The following is a 22,966-nucleotide window of genomic DNA, read 5'->3' on the forward strand; positions in this document are numbered from 1 at the left end:
GTCGTAATTTCTCTCTGCGGAAGAGAGTTTCCTGGAGAAGAACCCCACAGGGTGCATTAGGTCCTTGTTGCCTCGACGTTGGAAAATGACCGCTCCTATAGCCACTTCAGAAGCGTCTACTTCAAGGATGAAGGGTAGAGACGGGTCCGGGTGACTGAGAATTAGGGCAGACGTGAAAAGTCCTTTAAGTTCTTCAAAGGCACTCTGGGCCTCCTGAGTCCAGCAGAAGCGAGAGTTCTGTTTGGTCAGTTGCGTGATGGGCGCAATTATAGCTGAAAAGCCTCTTATGAATTTTCTATAGAAATTCGCGAAGCCGATGAAGCGTTGTACGCCCTTCTTATCCGGAGGCGCTGGCCAGTCTAGCACAGCAGATACTTTCTGGGGATCCATCTTGATGCCCGTTGGGGAGATCACTAGTCCCAGGAATCGGATGCTCTGTAACTCGAATTCGCATTTCTCAGCCTTTGCGTAGAGTCAATGTTGGCGAAGACGCTTTAGGACCTTGCGGACATGTTCCCGATGCTGATCGAGGGAGCTGGAAAATATTAAGATGTCGTCCAGGTAGACAATCACAAATACATCAAGGAAATCCCTGAATACGTCATTGATTAGGTGTTGGAATGTGGCCAGGGCATTGCAGAGCCCGAAGGGCATTACTAGGTATTCATAATGCCCAAATCGGGTCCGGAAGGCTGTCTTCCATTCGTGCCCGGCCTGAATGCGAACTAGGTTATAGGCTCCTCTTAGATCAAGCTTGGTGAATATGATAGCGGACCTCAGTCTCTGAAAGAGTTCGGGTATCAAGGGTAAGGGGTAGCGGTTCTTAACCGTAATTTTGTTTAACTCCCTATAGTCCACACATGGTCGGAGGGTCTGATCCTTCTTGGTGACGAAAAAGATTCCAGCTCCTGCTGGGGAAGTTGAAGGGCGAATGAACCCCTTCTCTAGGTTCTCGTCCAAGTAGGTCTTAAGTGCCCCCTGCTCCTTTTCTGATAGAGGGAAAATGCGTCCGAAAGGGATCTCGGCCCCAGGGAGTAGTTCAATCGGACAATCATAGGGGCGGTGAGGAGGTAGAGTGTCTGCTCCCTTCTTACTGAAAACATCAATAAAGTCGTGGTAATGCTTGGGTACAGTCCGAAGTAGATCTTGGTCAGAGTCTACACATAAAAGGGTGGCAGAAGGTTTGGTGGAGTCTGTTAGACAGTGCTTAAAACAATAGGAAGAAGGAAACGTGACTTCTCTAGTGACCCAATTGATGTAGGGGTTATGGGCTTGGAGCCAAGGTATGCCCAGAATGATCGGGAACATTGGAGAAGAGATCACATCAAGGGTCAGGAATTCCTTGTGCAGAGAGGAGATGGTGACAGGCAGGGGAAGAGTCTCTTGGATTACCTTCCCAGAACTGATGCTGGACCCATCGGCCAGGAAAACTGAGAGTTCATGAGCCTTGCCTCGTAACGGGATGCCCTGCTGGCCAGCAAAGGTGGAATCAATAAAGCAGCTGCACGCCCCGGAGTCAATGATAGCGTTGACTGTCACCGTCCTTCCTTGGAGCTGTAGTAGAAGAGGAACAGCAAGGTGGGTTGAGTTGGCAGACAATGCAGAGAGACTGGCAGAAGCAGGAGATAGACACTTACTTGTCTTGACAGGGCAGTTGAAGACATAGTGGCCCGAACCACCACAGTAGAGGCAGAGGTTCAGCTGCCGACGACGTGCGCGTTCCTCCGGGAGTAAAGCAGGGCGCATTAGTCCCAATTGCATGGGCTCAGAGGTGTCAGGAGTCGTACAAGGCGGAATGGAGCTGGTCGGAGGCACATAACGGGAAGCAGGCATTGGGGCCTTTGCTGTCATCCAAACTGGGCGGCCTTGCTGAGCGGAGCGCTCTGATCTTCGCTCCCGGAGGCGACGGTCAATCTGGATTGCCAAGGAGATCAGGGCCTCCAGAGTTTCTGGTATGCCAACTCGAGCAAGTTCGTCTTTAAGCCCCTCGGATAACCCCATGCGAAATTGATGTCTCAAAGCTGCATCATTCCATTCCGTGTCTGCGCTCCAGCGTCGAAAGTCCATAACGTAATCCTCGGCCGGTCTGCGGCCTTGCTGGAGCGCAAACAGGGCAGACTCAGCCGTGGCAGTCCTTTGGGGATCCTCGTAAAGCTGGGCCATGGCCTCGAAAAAGGACTGCAGAGAGAAGGTCGAGACTGAATCTCCTTCAAGTAAGCGGTGGGCCCAGGTCTGGGGTTCTCCTTGCAGGAGGGAGATTACAAACCCTACTTTAGTAATTTCTAGGGAAAAAGTCCGTGGTTGTAGGGCGAAATACAGTTGACAAGCGTTCCGAAAGGCCCGAAATTTGATTCGATCCCCAGAGAACCTCTCTGGGATGGGTACCCTTGGTTCAGGTGGAAGCATGACAACAGATGGTGAGGCGGCAGGCTGTACTGGTGGGGAGGAAGGAGCAGGAGCCGCGTGACCGGTATCAGTAAGGTTCTGGACCTGTCCTTCAAATCTGGTGTAGCCATCCTGCAGTGATTTTACAGCTTGGGTAAGGGCCGACAGATGCGTGCAGATCTCCTTCATGGGAGAGGTCTCTCCTGCGGGCTCAGTCATGGCTGTTTCGTACTGTTAGGGTCCAGGTGTGGAAGCCCGACTTGTAGGAGGAGACCTCTCTTACAACGCTGGTTCAGGAGCCGCTGGAATGGAGACAGCGGTCTCAAGAGCACAGTGGGTAGGAGTGCCTGCTGGATAGGACCGCTGGAGCTGATGGTAGAGCAGAGGATCCTCTGGAAAGGCTGAGCGACTGGAGGTTTGCTGGAAGGCTGAGAAATGCAGACAGTAGCTTCGGGAGCCGATCACTGAACAGGCAGAAGGCTGGAGCAGAGTCAGACGGTCCGGGTCAAGGTAAGTAGGCAGGTGGCAACAGGAGGCAAGAAGTGTCGGTAAAACTGGCAGAGGTCGGCAACGGAATCGTAGGCAGGAGAGGTAGCGAGGTCAGGCAAGCCGGGTCGGGTTCGGAGAAGGCAGAGAAGTCAAGCAGGCCGGGTCGGTAACGGTAGCAGGTAATCAGGTTCAGAATCAGGTATTCAGGCACTCAGGAGCTGAGACGAAACAGCGCCGCACCAGCGCGCTTGAGGAACCTTTAAACGTTCAGTGGCGGGAAGTAGCGCACGAACGCCACTCACGACCACGCGAACGAGCGCGCGCACGAACGGCACACACGACGATACATATTAACGTGTAAACGAACGCGCACGCGAACGCGTACGCGAACGCGCAGGGAACACGCGTCGACGCCTGTGTGAACGCAGCTGTGCCTGTCTATTGCTGGTAAGTTCCTGACACCTGCCCTATTCCCTGTAGCATAATAAGACATTTTGAGCCTCCAGGAAGATTTTTCAAACTCTCCCAAGAGAAGCATTCGCAGCTCATGTCTTAGTTTACTAAGTTGGTTGGAGAACATACAAGATGGGTTATGTTTGTTATGGCTTTCTAACTTAGAGATCTGCTCAGTTAGGTCTGTGATCTGTTTACGCTGCTGTCTCTTAATCCTCGCCCCCATTTGCATAAATATACCTCGAATGAATGCCATGTGCTCATTCCAAAGTACAAAATGATCCTGTACAGAAAAAGCATTAAGATCAAAAAATTCTTTCAATTGCAATTCAATTCTTTCTCTATAGTCCTTTTTTTTGCAGAAGAAATGAGTTAAGCTTCCATAATGGAGGTGGACCCCCTGTCAGTGTCCCTGACAGTGTCAATGTGATCGCGTGATCAGACCATGTAATGGCTGATGTGTCGCGGAGGCCACATCAGCCAAGGTATCCTGATCCACTAAAAATAGGTCAATGTGAGAATATGATCTGTGCAGAGACGAAAAAAACGTAAAGTCCCTTTCTTCAGCGTGAAAGCACCTCCAAGAATCAAACAGCTCTAGCCTGTGAATTGAGGGTAGTAAGGATGGGCCTGTGCACCTGGAACCTGAGGTGGAGTTCATAGTCGGATCGGGAGTAGCATTAAAGTCACCACAGATGACAAATTTTCCCTTTTGGTGTGCTTTCACCTTCCTCATCAAACTATGGAAGAAGCTAACCGGACGTCTATTAGGGGAGTAAGCATTCACTATGGTGAAAGTGGCTGAATTAAGTTCGCAAATCAGTATGAGGAATCGGCCCTTAACGTCTTTAGTGACCTCGAGAGGTGTAAAGGCAATTGAGTCCTTAATCGCTGTTAGAACTCCTTTGGTTTTAGTGGGAGCATTAGCAGTAAACACATGGGGAAAATTTTTGTGCAAACAATGTGGTGGAGCTGATGAAATAAAGTGTGTCTCCTGGGCGCACAGGATATCAGCCTTGTTGGAGATTGCTTCTGTCCACATGGATCTCCTCTTAACTGGGTGGTTGAGACCCTTCGTATTGATGGAGATAATTTTAATGCCCATAGTTAGCTTCTAAGGGGAGCTGTGATGTAGCTGTAAACCTCAAGTTTAAAATGTGGTGAATTCCCATCCCATGGTCTAGCGTGGGAGAATACTTAAGGGCACGCGAGAGCTCTGTGGTGGTTAGTAAGTACTCACTGTGCAGGGTGACGTGGATCTGTATTCTGTGTCTTTCAGCCATTTGTGCCGGGAGGTATCCTTGAATAGCAGACTCATCCTGGAATCTCCGAATTCCGATTAGTGTAACCTCCTGTAGCTTGTGTGGATAAAAGTCCATCAGGCGCTGAGGTTTGCACAGTTCCTTGTGCTTCCAAGACATCCTGCAGAGGCAGTTGGGGGTGTCTGTGCCGCTATTTCCCCGATGTGCTCCGGAGCTCCGGACTCAAGCTGCCATCCACTACGCGCAGGCCATGGCCCCCAACTTTTATTTTATAAAGTGCTGTGTAAACTATTGGTGCTATATAAATTCTGTATAATAATAATAATAATAAATGTTCTAGTACAGGGGTAGGCAACGGTTTGAGCACAGTGTGCCGAAAAAATGTTTTCAAAGAAATTGAGAGTGCTGTTATTTCTAACAAAAAAATGTCAACTTCACACTCAATCACTGAAAGGATTTTTAGAACGTAAATGCTGTTAGTAGTGAGAAATTAACATTCTGCACTCTCACACCTCAGATCAGCCCCAATTCCTGCACCTTCACACCTCAGATCAGTGGCTTCGCTAGGGGGTGGTGGCTTTGGGGCTATAGCCCCGAATGTGGGGCCCATAGCCCCGAGTCTCTGCAGGGGTCACCAAGGGGAGGGGAGGCTCCCTGGGCACCCTGATTTAAGGGGAGGCTCTCTGGGCACCCTGATTTAAGGGGAGGCTCTCTGGGGATCCTAATTAACCACGTGCTTACTGGGCACTTAAACCTTCCTCCTGCCCAGACCAATTTTCAGCTTTCAGCACTGATGCACTTTGAATGACAATTGCGTGGTCATACAACACTGTACCCAAATGAAATTTTTATGATTTTTTTTCCCACAAATAGAGCTTTCTTTTGGTGGTATTCAATTACAGCTGGGAGTTTTATGTTTTGCTAAACAAACAAAAAAAGATGCAAAAAAAAAAAATCATGTTTAATAGTTTGTTATAAAATTTTGCAAACAGGTAATTTTTCTCCTTCATTGAAATGCGCTGATAAAGTGGCACTGGTGGACACTGATAGGCTGCACTGGTGGGCACTGATAGGCTGCACTGGTGGGCACTGATAGGCACAGTTAAGGCGGCACTGATGGGCAAAGATGGGCACAGATAAGATGGCACTGATGGGTGGCACTAATGGCTGGCACGGATGGGTGGCATGGAGGTGCAGCACTGTTATTGAGGCAGATTGTGGGCACTGATAGGTGGCACTGTGGGCACTGATGGGTGGCACTGTGGGCACTGATGGGTGGCACTATGGGCACTAATGGGTGGCACTTTTTTCCATATTTAGGTGGCACTGGCAGGGGACAGGTGGGCACTGATGAGCTGGCTGTGATCGGGACTGAAGTCCCTCTCACGGCCGCGGGTGATCAGCTTATTTTTTCTCCTCGCGCTGTCAGCACGAGGAGGAAAAATAGCCGATTTCGGGCTTTGTTGTGATCACATGATCAGCTGTCATTGGCTGACAGCTGATCATGTGGTAAGGGGTCGGAATCGACCCCTTTCTCCAATCTGTGATCAGGCGAGTCTCATAGACTCGCTGACCACAGAGCGCGTTGAGTCCCGGAAAAGCAGGTCCGCTCTGTAGCCATCATTCGGCTATAGCGCGGATCTCTAGATATGAAAGGGGGAGGCTCTCTGTGGATATATATATATATATATATATATATATATATATATATATACATATACATATATACATACACATATATACATGTGTATGCCCGCCCAAGCGTATGACTTTGCTGCTGTGGGCTCTAACCCCAGATCTTTTGTAGACCTAGCAATGCCCCTGCCTCAGATCACTGTCCTCCCTGCTCATCTGCCCCACCACTGTACCCCCCTGCTCATCTGCCCAACCACTGTAACTCCCTGCTCATGTGTTCCACTGATGTGTACCTCCTTTCTCCTCTGCTCCTCTGCCCCATTGCTGTAACCCCTGCTTTTCTGTCCCACCGCTAAACCCCCTTCTCATCTCCTCCACCACTGTACCTCCTGCACATCTGACCCACCACTGTACCCTCTTGCTCTTCTGTCCAACCACTGTAACCCCCCTGCTCATCTGCCCCATCAATGTACCCCTTTTCTCATCTGCCCCACCACTTTACCTCCCTGCACATCTGCTCCCCCACCATATCCCCCTGTCTCACTACTGAATCACTTTCTCATCTGTCTTAACACTGAACCCATCTGCTGCACCAATGTAACCTGCTTTCTCATCTGCCCCACCAATACACCTCCTTTAACATCTGCCCCACTGCTTTACACCCCCTGCTTTTCTTCCCCAACACTGTACCTCCTGCACATCTGTATCACATCTGTACCCCCTGGTTTTCAGCCCCACCTCTGTGCCCCCCTGGTCTTCAGCCCCACCTCTGTGCCCCCCTGGTCTTCAGCCCTTCAGAGCATAGTGGGAATTTTATTTGTATCACAGGCTGCAAGAGAGGTGCAGAGCATGCTGGGACTTGTATTTCTAGCCCAGTTACACAGGAACCTATACTACAATGAAAGTGCTGATCATTCATGCTGGGACCTGTAGCTATATCGCAGGCTGCAATAGAGGAGCAAGGCCTGCTGGAGCTTCTAGTCCTATCACAGGTGGCAGTGGAGGTGTATAACATGCTGGAACCTGTAGTCCTATCAGTGATCACAGGTTGCCATGGAGGTGCAGAACATGCTGGGACCTGTAGTTCTATCCCAGGCTGCACTGTATGTACAGGCTGTACATCGTTTTAGTTTCCTCCTTCCAAATCCCAGCCACTCTCTCACCCTCCTCCCTGTCTATCTATAAAGCATGGAGAAGTTTGTACAGACCTGAAGTCAGCATGTGTTCCTGCTCTCCCTCCTCTTGTGTGTATACAGAGCTGAATGAGAAGGGGGAGGGTGAAGGGAAGAGATGGCTTCATTCTGCTGTGTGTGTATGAGACAGGCTGCAGGAAAGGGAGACATGCATCTGCATCTGAAGTGCGTGAGGTGATGTGAAGGTGGGCTGTGTGTGTATGAACAAGTTAGAAGAGCAGTAGAACACTGCCAATATGCGTCCCCCCCCCTCCCACTGCTCCGCCTGCGCCCCTGGCAGGAGCCAGTCTGGCCAACCTCTTGGTATGACACAGACTCATTTTTTTATATTTGTTTATATGTTTTTGCAACAAAAAATAAAAAAGGTATTTGCTCCTGGCCCCTCCTCCTTTGATGCCCCTTAGCCAGCGGCTTACTACAGGGGGCACCCAAGCCAAGTCAGAGCTCTGTGTACCCATTCAGACACAGAGCCCCGATCTGGCCACACCCCCTCTCTCACTTTATTGACTGACTGAGTTTGATTGAGAGCTGCGGGAGCCAATGGCGCCTCTGCACTGCCCAGTCAATCAGGAGGAGTGTCCTGGATGGCTGAGGGGATTGTGGACATTGCTGGAGAGAGAAGGGGCTCAGGTAGGTAATTCTGGGGTGTTGGGGGGAGGGGCTGCTACACATAGAAGTTTTTTTTATCTTAATGCATAGAATGCACTATGATAAAAAACCTTCTGCCTTTGTAACTCCTATAACACTATTATAATTTCTAAATGAAACATTTCTAGGTATGCATTCAAATCACAATAGGAGTGACCAATGACATTTATTTTTATTTGTTACTCCTATCCAAAAAACCTCAGTAAAAATACACAAGTTGGGCCAGTTGCAGGCACATCAAAGTCTGCATAAATCTAATAATCTTCAATAAAAATCAAGATTAAAAAAAAAAAAGTCTGCATAAATCTTTTAGCTGTGTATAGCATAGTTTAAAGTGGTTGTAACCCCTTACATATACCCATTGAAGTGACTAGTCTCCAGAGATACACAGAAATGAAAGAAATACTCCTACATAAGTTGTACTCATATATCTTCAATCTTCTCTTACCTTCATCCATTCAAAGTGCAGAATTTATAACGTTTGTCTGAGTGATAGGAAAAAAGGGGGCAAACAGCAAAAATTATACTCTTCAGAGCTCCGTGAGGAGAGCTGGGTGTGGATTGGAGGGAAGGGACACACACTAGAGCTGAGGCTATCAATCAGCTAGAGCTCCCTCCCTTGTCACCATTTTTCTCTTGGTGTCAAAGAAACTTGTCAGAAGTGACTCATGCAGATAGCAGAGGAACAAAGCAGCACTTAGCGCTCTTAAATGAGACAAGTACACATAGTAGAAGGATATGCTTTTTTTTTATTTCATGTCCAAAGCTTACAACTACTTTAGAGTAACTTTAGAAACTGATTATTGAATGTACAATGGATATAAGCTAATTGGTGTTCTATTTTTTTTACCCCCCCCCCCCCCCCCCGGGTTCTTCTCAATGTTGTCATTGACCAGCTGTGCCCAGAAAAAATATATTTTTTAGCAAAGGTCACCATTCAATAGGGGTCTACAGTAACAGATCGGTAGATTTGTTGTAGGCTGAATTAGAATATGCTTATAATAACTGAGCTGGATTTATCACTGCAAGTTGGATATGTGAAAAACTGTACTTTTAGTCAAATGTATTTTCTGCATGAGCTCCTGTCTTAAAATGATCCTTAATTTGATAATGGATATAGACACATGTTTCTTTCGACTTAAAATATTTTATTAGCAGACTAGAGACTCTCTGGGATTGGCAAATTCATTCAGATTCTTTTAACCATCAAATGAGATATGTTGTTACAGTTATGACCTGATATTGATGTAAAGGTTATGAAGAATATATTTTTAGCACAACTCTGTGACTTTGTAGGGATTGAGTAAAGGTATGTATCAAAAATCTCAACCTGAGTATGCTTTCTCATGACTTTCCCAGCTAAAGCAAATAAGCAGGAGATATCAAGGTCCAGAAATATTTTAGATGCTTTGCTGGGTGCGTGTATGCTTTACATTTTTGGTCCATATTTTTATGTAAGGAATGCGTCCCTATTAACTACAGTAAGCAAAACTAGGAGTTTTCATTTCCTTTATTGTTTAGTGAAAATCAGGATGAAAATCAGGATGTTTTGCCAAAATATTGGCAAATTGCACTGGAGTCAAAGGGAAAGGAAAAATGAAGGTGTTTTTTTGGAGGTTTTATGCAATAACCTTTAAAGTGGTTGTACAGGCTGAAGATTTTTTTAACATTCTATGTATGAAGGTAAAAAACTTTCAGTGGGCATCTTACTCCACAGTCCCCCCAATAAAATACATACCTGAGCCTGATACTTGAACATGATCTCGATCCAGCATTTTGCACGAGAGATGTTATTGTCCCGAGACTCTGCTTCCTCATTGGATGAAACACAGCAGACAAAGCTATTGGCGCCTGCTGCTACCAATCACAGCCAATTAGGAGGGACCTGTAGGCAGGGGCACAGAAGCAAACATGCATGAGTTCCCCCATAGTAGGCAGCTTGCTATCTGGGCACTCGGATTGGGGTGTGGAGCCAGGAGCACTGGCCGGGGATCCGAGAAGAGGAGGATTGGGCTGTTCTGTGCAAAATCTTTGCACAGAGCAGGTAAATATAACATGTTTGTTTTATTTTTATTTTTAAATGGAGCATTTATTACGACTTTAAATGGCGTATGAGGGTTACAGAGAATCTGTTTAACTATCCTGGACTTTCCCCATTAATTATTTTATGTTAGTTTTTTTACAGCAAGAAGACAGTGGAAAAAAAAGAAAAAATGCACATACAAAGAACACAAATTAAATAAAAAATCCTAAACACACTTCCAAAAAAAAAAAAAAAACCCATAGACTTAAATATAGAAAGAAATATAACTCTTTTTTTATACCAAAGCAACAGTGAGTAAAACTGATGGCCCTTCCTGGTAACAGTTAACCTCATTGAAACCTAATATTGTATTCTAGGTGGACATTGGTGAGTTGGACTGTTAGTTTCTTCTTCTTCACAGGGATGCCAACAGTGCAATTTCCCCATAGAAGTTTCTATTACAAGGTCATAATGAATTAACCTATCTCTGGCAACATGTTTTTCTAATTATTTCTTTGCATTAATTCATGCAGAATTCAGAGGAGATAGTGACATCATTATTTTGTTTTCCAATGGCAGCCTTGACTATTGTATTGATTTCTCTCCAAAAGTATAAGACACAAGTTGAAAGTTTAGCCAATTTTATGACACACATAAATGGGATGTTTACAGGGCAGGCTAAGGCTTGGGCTAAAGGATACCCCGGAAAATGCAATATATTTGTTTATTCTCAGAAAAAGCAGGGAAAAAATAACTATTGACCTTGCTAGAAACAAAGTGCCGCTTTCACTTTCGGTGAGATGAACCAAAAGCACAAACAGTGTTATCCTGCTTCTGTACACTACTAATCCCCCCACCTATGATAATGGATATAAAGAAAGGAGGACACATTTGAAGTTTTTTTTTTTAATATATTCTTTATTTTGTTTCCATTGTACAAATGCATTTCACTTAACCATACATCTTAAACAATCATGTTTACAGTTACATTTACATTTAGCATGTCTTTTCTTACCGCCTCCCTCCTCATAACCTAAAAGAAGAAGAAAAAAAGCATAGTTATATAATATACCCAGCATTCCCCTTATCTCTCTCTCTATCTTCCCTCTCTGTCAACTTATTCCTCTAATATTTGAAGGTATCTCTCAGTTTTCCTAAATATCAGCCATTGTTGCCATACCCTTTGGTATTTTTTCCCCGTTTCTTCCATCATGTGTATGGACTCTTGTATAACTCTTGTTCACTCGACCCTGTCAATCCACTCTTTTATTGTCGGAGCCTGCTGGGATTTCCAGAGGCATGGGATCAAGGCCTTGGTTGTATTTAGTAAGTATGGAATTAATGTCAATTTATATTGTGCCACCCCCTTCTCTGAATCATGGAACAGGCATACCCATTTTTTTTTCAATCCTGTCTCCTGTTATAAAAAAATATTGTTTCTATTATTTCATCCCAATAGGATTGTAATTTAGGACATTCCCACCATGTATGCTCTGATAAGGGTCTGTAATGGATTTTAGGGGGGCCCCACCCCATTTAAAAAATTGCTGTGGAGCTCCCCTTAAAATCCATGCCAGACCCAAAGGGCCTGATATGGATTTCAGGGGAGAACCCCACACCATTTCGTGTTTTTTTGGGCGTGGAGTGTTCCCCTTAAAATCTATACCAGACCCAAATAGCCTGGTATGCATTTTTGGGGGGACCCCATGCTGTGTTTTTCTTAATTCTGTCATAGGGTTCCCCTTAACCACTTCAATACAGGGCACTTTACGCTCCCTTCCTGCCCAGATCAATTTTCATCTTTCAGTGCTCTTACACTTTGAATGACAATTACTCAGTCATGCAACACTGTACCCAAATTTTTTTTTATATTTTTTTCATACAAATAGAGCTTTCTTCTTGTGGTATTTATTCACCACTGAAATTTATCTTTTTGCGATATGAGTAATTTTCTATTATAACATTTTAAGTACAAAAATTAAATATAATACCGTGCTAGAAAAAACTTTAGGAAACGAAGAAACAAGCTGCAGCAAGACACCATTAAATATCAGCATGGAAAACAAACATAAAAATAAAAATATTGCTGCGCTAAATATTTGTGAACACTCCCAAATGAGCTTAATTATAGTGATACACATAGTGATACATGAACCTACATGTGGGTAATCAATAAACTATATAAACTCTTATATATCTTTGTAAACAGTCCATGAACTGCACAACCGACCAGAAAAGAAATTAATCCTATACCAGTCCGATGATAATAACAGAAATCGTATTAATGTGAAAAAAACTAAAATTGAAAACAAAATTGTGAAAAAATAGTAAATAAAAATCTCAATCCATTTATCGGATCAAACGTTTTTATCCCAAATCTTGAAAAACACCTTTCCTTGGTATTTTAATGCGTGTGGGTCCTTACCATTCTTCTCGGAACCGGTGGACCCCCTCACAAGCGGAGTCAGCAACGTGTATGGAGATACCCTCTCCGGGGGTGGACAGATCCTCCGTGTATGTCCTTTTCCTCCACAGCAACCTAGGAACTCACTTATGGATCGTCCCTATCCTCCAATGGCTCCGGACACCCGCAAAAACTGCAGATGATCTCCGAACGTAACCGAACAACGTCCTCCGTCACTGGCGTTTGCGGGGAAGGTGGACAGGTAACCCGGCCAATCCCTGCCGTAGTATCGTGTCTTCCTCGCTGTTAGGCGGAGAAATCGCTGGGACACTGGGGGACTTTACAGCCTATCAATCTATCAGAGAAAAAAAAAAACACTTGGGCCTGCCCCCTGCATTTTCTGAAGATTTTAATTTTAATTAGATCTGCTCAGTGACCTATGATGAGGAGCCCACTGGTGGGTCAGTTGTGGAACCTTTTCTCCTGAGAACTTTGCAGGGCTTTCTCCCCCACCTTCACATTATTCAATTAAAGCCAGGTGTCCACATTCCGTGTAAGCTTTGGGACTGATGGTGTCATAGCTTACACAGCTATTACACCATGTAAGCTATGACACCATCAGTCCCAAAGCTTAATCTTAATCCACTCAATCAGTTACATCAGCATCAAGGGCTTGATAGTTGCTGATCCACAACTGAATAATTTTAATTAATGTTAGCCTATCAACGGAGTCTGTGGACAGGCAAACTCTTTGATCCATCACAAAACCTCCAGCAGCACTGAATGTCCGTTCAGAAATCATACTGGATGCAGAACAGGCCAGTAGCTTGATTGCATATTGAGCAAGTTCTGGCCAGTGGCCATCCTCAGGACCCAGTAACCCAGTGGATGTACAGTTGGAAAGGTCACCAAGTCTGCTCTTGTCCCTAGATATTCCTGTCCCATATAATACAGATGCTGCCAATGGTTGCTTAAACAGCCCTGGGTGCTGAGGACTACAGAATTGCTTAACCACTTGCCGACCGCCGCACGACGATGTACGTCGACAGAATGGCACGGGCAGGCATATGGGCGTACATGTACGTCCCTGCCTTCCCGCGGGTGAGGGGCCCGATCGGGCCCCCCCCCCGGTGCCAGCGGCAGTCGGTTTTCGTTCAGAAGCGATCCGGGATGAGGGGGCGGCCATTCATTCATGGCCACCCCCTCTCGATCGCTCCTGACGAATGGAAGTGAGGCGTGACATCACTTCCTCTCCTGTAATGTAAACACAGGAGAGGAAGTGATGTAATCTCTCCTCCGTGTCGGTATTTTTCGTTCCGGCACCGAGGAGAGAGGATTGGTGAGTTGCACCAACACGACACTTCACAGTAGAACATGCCAGGCACACTCACACCCCCCTTTACCCCCCGATCACCCCCCCAATCACCCCTGCCCCCCCAGTCACAGTGACACCAATAGCATTTTTATTTTTTTGCATTGGTGTCATTTGTGACTGTAATAACTGTTAGGGCAGTTAGGGTTAGCCCCCTTTAGCTCTAGGGTACCCCCCTAACCCCCCCAATAAAGGTTTAACCCCGTGATCACCCCCCGTCGCCAGTGTCACTAAGGCTGGGTTCACATTGCAGCGGTTTATGAGAACGGATGTGATTCGCACCGCACTGCAGTGCAAATCACATCCGATCTCTGTGCGATTCGAGTTCAGCCATACTGAATTCGCGCCGCACCCGCCGCACCCGCCGCAAATTCGCACGGGACCCTTTTTTTGGTCCGCAGCAGAATCGGATCGCATGGGTGTTCACACCATGCGATCCGAGTTTGCAGATCGCACTGCAATATGCGAACTGATCTGGGGGTGTCATTAACATTTCACTGACACTCCCAGCAGTTCGCATAGGGCAGTGTGAACTGCCGCCGGGAGGCATGCGATGCGGGAACCCGCCGCGGATTCGTGGCGTTCCCGCATCGCTCCAGTGTGAACCCAGCCTAATAAGCGATCGTTTTTCTGATCGCTGTATTAGTGTCACAGGTGACGCTAGTTAGGCAGGTAGGTATTTAGGTTCGCCGCAGCTTTTTAGAGCGCCAGGGACCCCCATATACTACCGCATAAAGCCCCCTGATTGCCCCCTAGTTAACCCTTTCACCAGTGATCACCATATAACTGTTACAGGTGACGCTGGTTGGTTAGTTATTTTTTTATAGTTTCAGGGCACCCGCCATTTATTACCTAGTCTCACTAGTGTACCCCTAAATTAAGGGGTGTCTACTTTCCAAAATGGGGTCATTTGGGGGGGGTTTGTGCCATCTTGGCATTTTATGGCCTTCAAAACTGTAACGCCCTTAGAAAGCCTGAAGGCGGTGCTTGGTTTTCGGGGCCCCGTACACGGCTAGGCTCCCAAAAAGTCCCACATATGTGTTATCCCCGTACTCAGGAGAAGCAGCAGAATTTATTTTGGGGTGTCATTTCACATATGCCCATGGCATGCGTGAGCAATATATCATTTAGTGACAACTTTGTGAAAAAAAAAAAAAAAAAAAAGTTTGTAATTTTCCCGCAACTTGTGGCAAAATATAAAATATTCCATGGACTCAACATGCCTCTCAGCAAATAGCTTGGGGTGTCTACTTTCTAAAATGGGGTCATTTGTGGGGGTTTTGTGCCATCTTGGCATTTTATGGCCTTCAAAACTGTAATAGGTAGTGAGAAGTGAAATCAAAAATTTACGCCCTTAGAAAGCCTGAAGGCGGTGCTTGGTTTTCGGGGCCCCGTACGTGGCTAGGCTCCCAAAAAGTCCCACATATGTGGTATCCCCGTACTCAGGAGAAGCAGCAGAATTTATTTTGGGGTGTCATTTCACATATGCCCATAGAATGTGTGAGCAATATATCATTTAGTGACAACTTTGTGTAAAAAAAAAAGAAAATTTTTTTTTTTTGTCATTATTCAATCGCTTGAGGCAAAAAAATAAAATATTCAATGGGCTCAACATGCCACTTATCAATTTCCTTAGGGGGTCTACTTTTCAAAATGGGGTCATTTGGGGGGGTTTTGTACTGCCCTGCCATTTTAGCACCTCAAGAAATGAGATAGGCAGTCGTAAACTAAAAGCTGCGTAAATTCCAGAAAACGTACCTTAGTTTGTAGATGTGACAACTTTTGCGCAAACCAATAAATATACAGTTATTGACTTTTTTTTTTTACCAAAGACATGTGGCTGAATACATTTTGGCCTAAATGTATGACTAAAGTTGAGTTTATTGGATTTTTCTAATAACAAAAAGTAGAAAATATCATTTTTTTTCAAAATTTGCGGTCTTTTAACGTTTATATCGCAAAAAATAAAAATCGCAGAGGCAATCAAATACCATCAAAAGAAAGCTCTATTTGTGGGAAGAAAAGGACGCAAATTTTGTTTGGGTACAACATTGCATGACCGCGCAATTACCAGTTAAAACAGCGTAGTGCCAAATTGTAAAAAGACCTCTGGTCATTGACCAGCAAAATGGTCCGGTCTGAAAGTGGTTAAAGGCATCGATCAGCTGGCCACCACCTCCACCTCTTTTTCTCTGACCGAACGAAGCTTCACAAACACGTTGTCCAGGAAATGATAACCTACCAGGGTCTGGAAAGGCATTACACAAATTTTTTTCAAGGCATCCTGAACATCCTCTGGTCCCTCTGCAAAGGCAGGATGAGCTTCTGCATCTTTATCCTTGTAACATGGATCAAGAAGGGTTGCCAGCCAGTAATGATCACTCTCCTTGGTATAACGAATCCTTTCACAGGTGACAGTCCTTTCACAGGTTTTGCAAAATCAGGGAGCCAATGAAGCGTAAGTTTGAAGAGGCATGAGATTCTGAGTCCTCTGGGTCACTAAGGGTGGCATTGTCAGGAACTACCTCATCTCAGCCACGTACAACTCCATGGGTTTCTGGGGACTGAAAACCATCCCTTGAAGACTGCTGTATATTATCCTCCACAGCCATACTGACACAATCCCTCTCCTCTTCCTCCTGTGTGTTTGGTGGCCCCACAGGAATGGTATCTGCAGAAAGGGGGCCTTGAGAAGAAAGGAAGTCCTTATTCTCCTTCCATTGTTCTGCCTCAAGTGCCCGCACCATGATGCCACAAAGCATGTGCTCCAGCAGGAAGACTAGAGGGACAGTGTCACTGGTGCATGCATTGTCGCTGCTCACCATCCTTGTGGCCTCCTCAAAATGGTGACACAATAGTGCATGCATCCTTTATCAGTAGCCTGTCCTTGTGCCATACTCACACATGTACTCATTGATGGCTCTCTGCTGCTTGTGCAACTGCTGCAGCATTGCCAGTGTTGAGTTCCACCTGGTGGGCATGTTACAAATGAGGCGGTTGGTGTGCAGGTTGAATTCCCATTGAATGAATGTCAACCAACCTAGCACTGGCATTGTATGATCATCGGAAATGGCCTGCCTCAGAAGATCTTGTAAGCCTGGGTATCTGTTAAAGAAATGCTGGGGGCGTGGCCTGACTCCGGATGAAGATGGATGCCTAATCCCTTTCCTCCAGCGCTCAGGAGAACGAATTAACTGAAAAAGGGCTAATTTCAAAGCATCCACGCCAGGGAAACGAAGACCGGAGCTCCTTGTCACCCCAGGCCTGGATGGAGCAACAACAGCAGCCGCCGGTATGCATCCCAGCGATGTTCCGGACACCGCACGGCGAAGGCCTCAAAGCCGCGGCCTCGCCTAAGTCATCTATGCCGCCCGGCGGCTCCACGCCACTCGCAGACACCACAAACAGAACGAACGGAGCTCATAATCAAGAGTCACACCAATCTAAACCTTTTAGCCTAGCAGACCTCCAGGCCAACCTGCAGGCTATGTCTATGGATATTAAAGCCTCCTTTTCTGCTGCCATCAGCGAGATAAGAGCTGACATACAAGGCGTTGCAGCAAGGACAGGAGCAATGGAGCAAGTTTCAGCACACAAGCAGAAGCATCAAAACAGGTACAAAAGAACGCTGATATACACCTCAACCACATCATTGATATGCACCTTGCATAGAAGATTTAGACAATAGGGGGAGAAGGCACAACATTAGAATCAGAGGAGTCCCAGAAATAACTGATCAAAGCCCGGTTGAGCAGACTGCAGCTGCATTATTTAACGATATCCTGGACAGACCCCCTGACTCCCCCATTGAATTCGAGAGGATCCACAGAGCTCTCAGACCCAGGGATAGAGATGATGACCCCCCTAGAGACATAATCTGTTGCCTTGTTAACTTCCCCCTAAAGGAAGCAATTCTTAAAAAAGCAAGAGAGAAAGGCAGAATCATCTTCAATGGAAAACAAAATCAAACTATACCAAGACCTATCGAATATCACGCTACAGCAACGCAAAGCCTTACGCCCGATCACAGAGCAACTGCGCACCAGAGGCATTCCATACAGATGGAAGTTCCCTTTTTGCCTGTCGGCCACATGGAGAGGCCACACGGCGTTGTTACGCACACCAGAAGACCTACAGTCATTCTCCAAAACTCTTGATCTCCCTAGGATTGAGGTACCGGACTGGTATAGTTCCTTTACTCCGAAGGAATCGTGGATCGCAATTTCCAATAACCACACTCCAAAAACCCAGAGGAATAGAGACCGCCGACGCAGATCACCCTCTCCGCATTACAGCAGAAGAAACGCTCTCCAAAGAAGTCCCAGAATATCCCCCCTCAGGCGCAGAGACCGAGAACAGATGGACACCTGAAAATCTGTTTCCCAGGACGAGTCATACTCCTAGAGGCTATCACAAATGTGACACTGCCTACTCATCGTTTCCAATACCTGTATCTTTTCTCGTTTTTGATTATCTTCATTTTCTATTTTTTCATGTCTATCTCTTTTGCTTTCTGTTTATTGCTCCCCTCCCTCTCGCAAATAAAGACGTATCAATCGAGGCCTGGTAAGAGATTCTGAGAGGAGATCAGAGGAAAGTGAGGGGTTGCGGAAGAGAAAGGAGAATTCATCTCTTTTTTGCATACTGTTTTTTTTCTTCTGTATTTCATTTTTTTGGTCCCTTTTGTACAGAAGTACGATCGGACAACATCACAAGTAAAAGATAGTAGATCCCCCTCCCCCTCTGGAATTAACCTTTAGAGTCCCCACAGCAATTAATACCCCTTATACCAAGACACATTCTTTAAACTACTCAGACCATCCATGTCTTGAAGTAGATAAGCATCATTATACGGTATAACACAAAAAAGGAATGTAGGGGACAAAGAGAGAAGAGCGGGGAGGGTAGAGTTAAGATTTATGGTTGAACGAGTTTTTTTTTTTTTCAATGTTTAAATAGCTAGTCAGGCTGTTCCTCTTACCATAAGTAAGTGCAGGGATCGAAGACAAAGAATGCCGTTTTTATGCATTTTTAAGAAAACTAACGTATTGATTTGAGCGCAGTCTACTAGATATGTCTTTACATACCATAGAATGTTTTTAGATACTTATTTTTGGTACTGAAGATAATATTACCCTGATAATAGAGTTTGTTATAAGATGATTAAGTCACATACATTGTTGACATGGGTTAAAAAATGTTTAAAGCTTGGAGTTCTAAAAGAGTTATGTTTTATGATGTTAAGCTCTGAGGAGAGATCCTCTCCATCAGTATTAGGAGTTGTCTTTACAAACCGTTATGTCATAACCAATCTTTACCCCTTTACATAGATCTGATCGCAGAAAACATAATCAATAACTAAACTTGGCCTGGTATTACCAACACTCTTCATAGTTATACACTTACACGTTATATCCTACCTCACATGGCTTAAAACGGCCATAAAGGAAAGATTAACATTTGAAACCATAGGTGTAAGCTAATATACAATTCTGGGCTATTGGCGAAACTCACTTTTGGTTCATTATTCTTAGTTTATTATACATCTGCGGTAATCTACTCACAGGCTTTCGATATAATGGTTTCCCCTAAAAGCTAGCCAATAGATTTACTAACTTTTTCCAGTAACTTGGACTACACAAATGCCTTTCACTAGCCATATGACAAGGCACATTATCTACCCCAGTATGACTCTCCACTCTCACACAGGTGGTTAAACCAGATTTACTCATACCTAATGTTATCTAATTGTTATAAGTTCAAACACCAATCCATACCCTGGCCCAACACATCAAGAACACACCCTAAGTAAAGTAAACAATTTTTCAATAGCTTCTCCCGAGTGCAGGAAGCTATTCAATAGTAAGTTCAAAGAAGAAATAAATAAATAAAATATAAAAAGGAAAGATCTTCTTACCGACCGGTATACCACTAGTCACTTAACAACAACTAGCTTCCATTCCCACACAAGGAGCAACCCCCATTGGGAAAATCAATACCGGATTTTTAAGAGGGTAGACTAGCAGGTCTTTCTCTACCCCCGGTCTACCTCCCACCACACAGTCCTTCCCATATCCCATTCTCTTCCCCCATTATCAACCCCCCCCCTTTTTTTTTTTTCCTGTACAAACTTACCTCTATACCTAGAACTGTAAAACAAAAATTCTAAGATGACTTATTGTAAACAAAAATCCACTCCACTAATGCTTAAACTGCTCTCAATAAATGCCAAAGGACTTAACGTTCCTGAAAAAAGAACCAAATTCCTCAATGAGCTTCACAAACACAAAGCAAATATCATTTGTATTAAAGAAACACATTTCAAATCCGAAAACCCCCCGAAACTACAAGATAAAAGATTCCTGACTGCTTATCATACCACAAACCCAGAAGGGAAAACAAAAGGGGTCTCGATATTGATTTCCAGACAGACACCATTCCAACTCCAAGAAACTATGACAGACCCTGGAGATAGATATATATTTCTTTTTTTTTGTTTTTTTTTGTCAATACATTTTTATTGTTTTATAAAGGATATACAAAGGCAAGTGGTACAGGACATGTTGACTTTTACAGTTGTAATTAACAGTCGATACAATAGAGGGAGGGAAGAGGGGAGAGGGAAAGAAAGGGTAGGGAAGAAAAAAAAAAGAGAAACAAAAAGAAACAAGAAAAAAAACGAGAAAGAAATGGATAAGTAGGTGGTTACACAAACAGTAATGCAAATACTGGTTACTACACAGAATATATCTTATCAGGATTAAGATCTAGTTCACAGAATTCTTATACTTGTTGGTCCAAATTTTCCATTGCTTATCAAATAGATCGCACTTCAATGTATTTATAGCAAGAGCACGCTCTATAGTGTGGTGTTGGTTCACTCTTCTAATTAGGTCAGAGATGTTTACCGTCATGGCAGTTTTCCAATGTTGTAATATCATGGATCTAGCAGAAAGAAGGATGTTGGAAATAACAATCCGCATATCATGTGGAAATTGTTCAATACCCATATGTAAAATCCCTAGGGATGGATTGGGGCGAGTGACAATACCCGTGAGCGATGTTATTAGTTGGAACACTTGGTTCCAGTAACTAACCAAATTGGGGCACTCCCAAAACATGTGTAGTAGATGTCCTAGCTGTCCACAATTTCTCCAACATGTACTTTGGGCAGATGGAGAAAATGTTGCCAGTCTACACGGTGTGTATTGCCACCTGTTAATAATTCTAATGGTCATTGCCCAATGATTAATAGAACGGGAGGCTTTTTGGATTTCCCGAAATGTAGTTGTCCACTGATCATCTGTAAATGTTTTTCCTAAATCCGCCTCCCATTTATCAATCGATTTTGTTTTCACAAAGGATTGTTTATCATGTAGAAGGGAGTAGAAAAGCGAAATGCCTTTCCTGATGGGGCGTTCGCGAGTTAAGAAGTTCCATGCACTGGATGGCCTTGTTATAGTAGAGGGAGGGTTACGTTTTAGAAAATGTGCCACTTGGATACATGTAAACTGGTACTTGTTGGGGAGATCGTATTGAGCCATAATCTGTGTGCTGGAAAGAGCTGTACCATTAGACAATAGGTCTTGGATGGTATGGATACCGTGGTTGGGGAACTGTTTTAGGGACAGCATAGGGATTTTATGCTCGAGCAGGCTAAGCGGAAATTTGTAATCCACAGCATTTTGAGATTTATGGGTATGATGTAGGAAGAACCTCCATGCCTGTAGGGAGGCTATGAGGGTGGGAGCCATGGAATGAAGAGCCCAGGGTTTCCAGACATCACTCACGAGTAGTGCCACTAGATCTGGCATTGGGGCCATATGCCTTTCCAGCTCAACCCAAGGTGGTGAATCTATAGTTTTGAACCAGTGTTGGAGTTGGTCCAGTCTAGATGCCCACAAATAATCATAAACGTCAATTAGTCCTACTCCACCTACACGGTTATTCGGGATCAGGTAACTAGGAGAGCAACGAGCTTTTTTACCATTCCATATGAATTTCCACAGAGTAGTAGACAAGGTCTTAAGGAAATGGGTTGGGATAGGTATAGGTATGGATCTGAACATATACAATATGAGAGGAAGAACTAACATCTTACACGCTGCCAGTCTACCCATCCAGGAAAGTTCAGTCTTGGCTATGCATTTAAGCGTTTCATCTATCTTTAGAAGCAGTGGCTTTATGTTGACAGAGACTAGGGTTTTCGTGGAATTGGTGATTTTTATACCTAAGTAGGGTATGCTATCCTCTTTCCATACATACGGAAGGGTGGTTTGAAGTTGAAGTTTGATACGTTTGTCAATTCCTAAATCTAGAATCAATGATTTAGCGAAATTAACTTTATAGTACGAAATCTCACCAACGTTTTTCAAAGTTTCATGGACTAAGGGGAGAGATCTGGATGGGTTTGTCAGCATCAGGACAACGTCATTGGCAAACAAATTAATAACGTGGTTACGAGATCCTAACACGTGTCCAGTAATATCGGCCTGGGATCTAATGGCCTCCGCCAGAGGTTCTATCATAAGGTTAAAAATGGTTGGGGATAGTGGACACCCCTGACGGGTGCCATTAGAAATAGGGAACGGTGTGGAAAGCATTCCAGCTGTTAAGACTTGGGCGGATGGGTTGGAATATATAACCAACATTGCGTTGGAGATGAGACCGTGAAAGCCAAATTTTTGGAGAACTTCTTTCATATAACACCACTCCACCCTATCAAACGCCTTCTCTGCGTCTATGGAGAGCAGCAGAGAAGGAGTTTTAGTTAAATTAGCATAATGAACAATGTTAATAATATGTCTCGTAGCATCAGAAGTTTGTCTCCCCCTGATAAAGCCCATCTGGTCGCTTTTAATTAAGGAAGGCATAAACTCTGACAGTCTAAGGGCGATAATTTTGGCGTAGATCTTTATATCCGTGTTTAGGAGAGAAATAGGTCTAAAATTACTAGGGGTAGTGGGATCTTTGCCAGGTTTGGGTATGGTGGTCACGTATGCTTTTAACATTTCATTTGGAAAGGATGCCGAGTGTGCTGCCCGTGTGAACATCTTTTGGAGATATGGGGAAAGAATAGTGGAAAAGGTTTTAAAATATTCA

This window comes from Lithobates pipiens, unplaced genomic scaffold (assembly GCF_037356315.1).
Source record: "Lithobates pipiens isolate NorthernLeopardFrog02 unplaced genomic scaffold, aLitPip1_a1.2 Scaffold_22, whole genome shotgun sequence".
Taxonomy (NCBI): domain Eukaryota; kingdom Metazoa; phylum Chordata; class Amphibia; order Anura; family Ranidae; genus Lithobates; species Lithobates pipiens.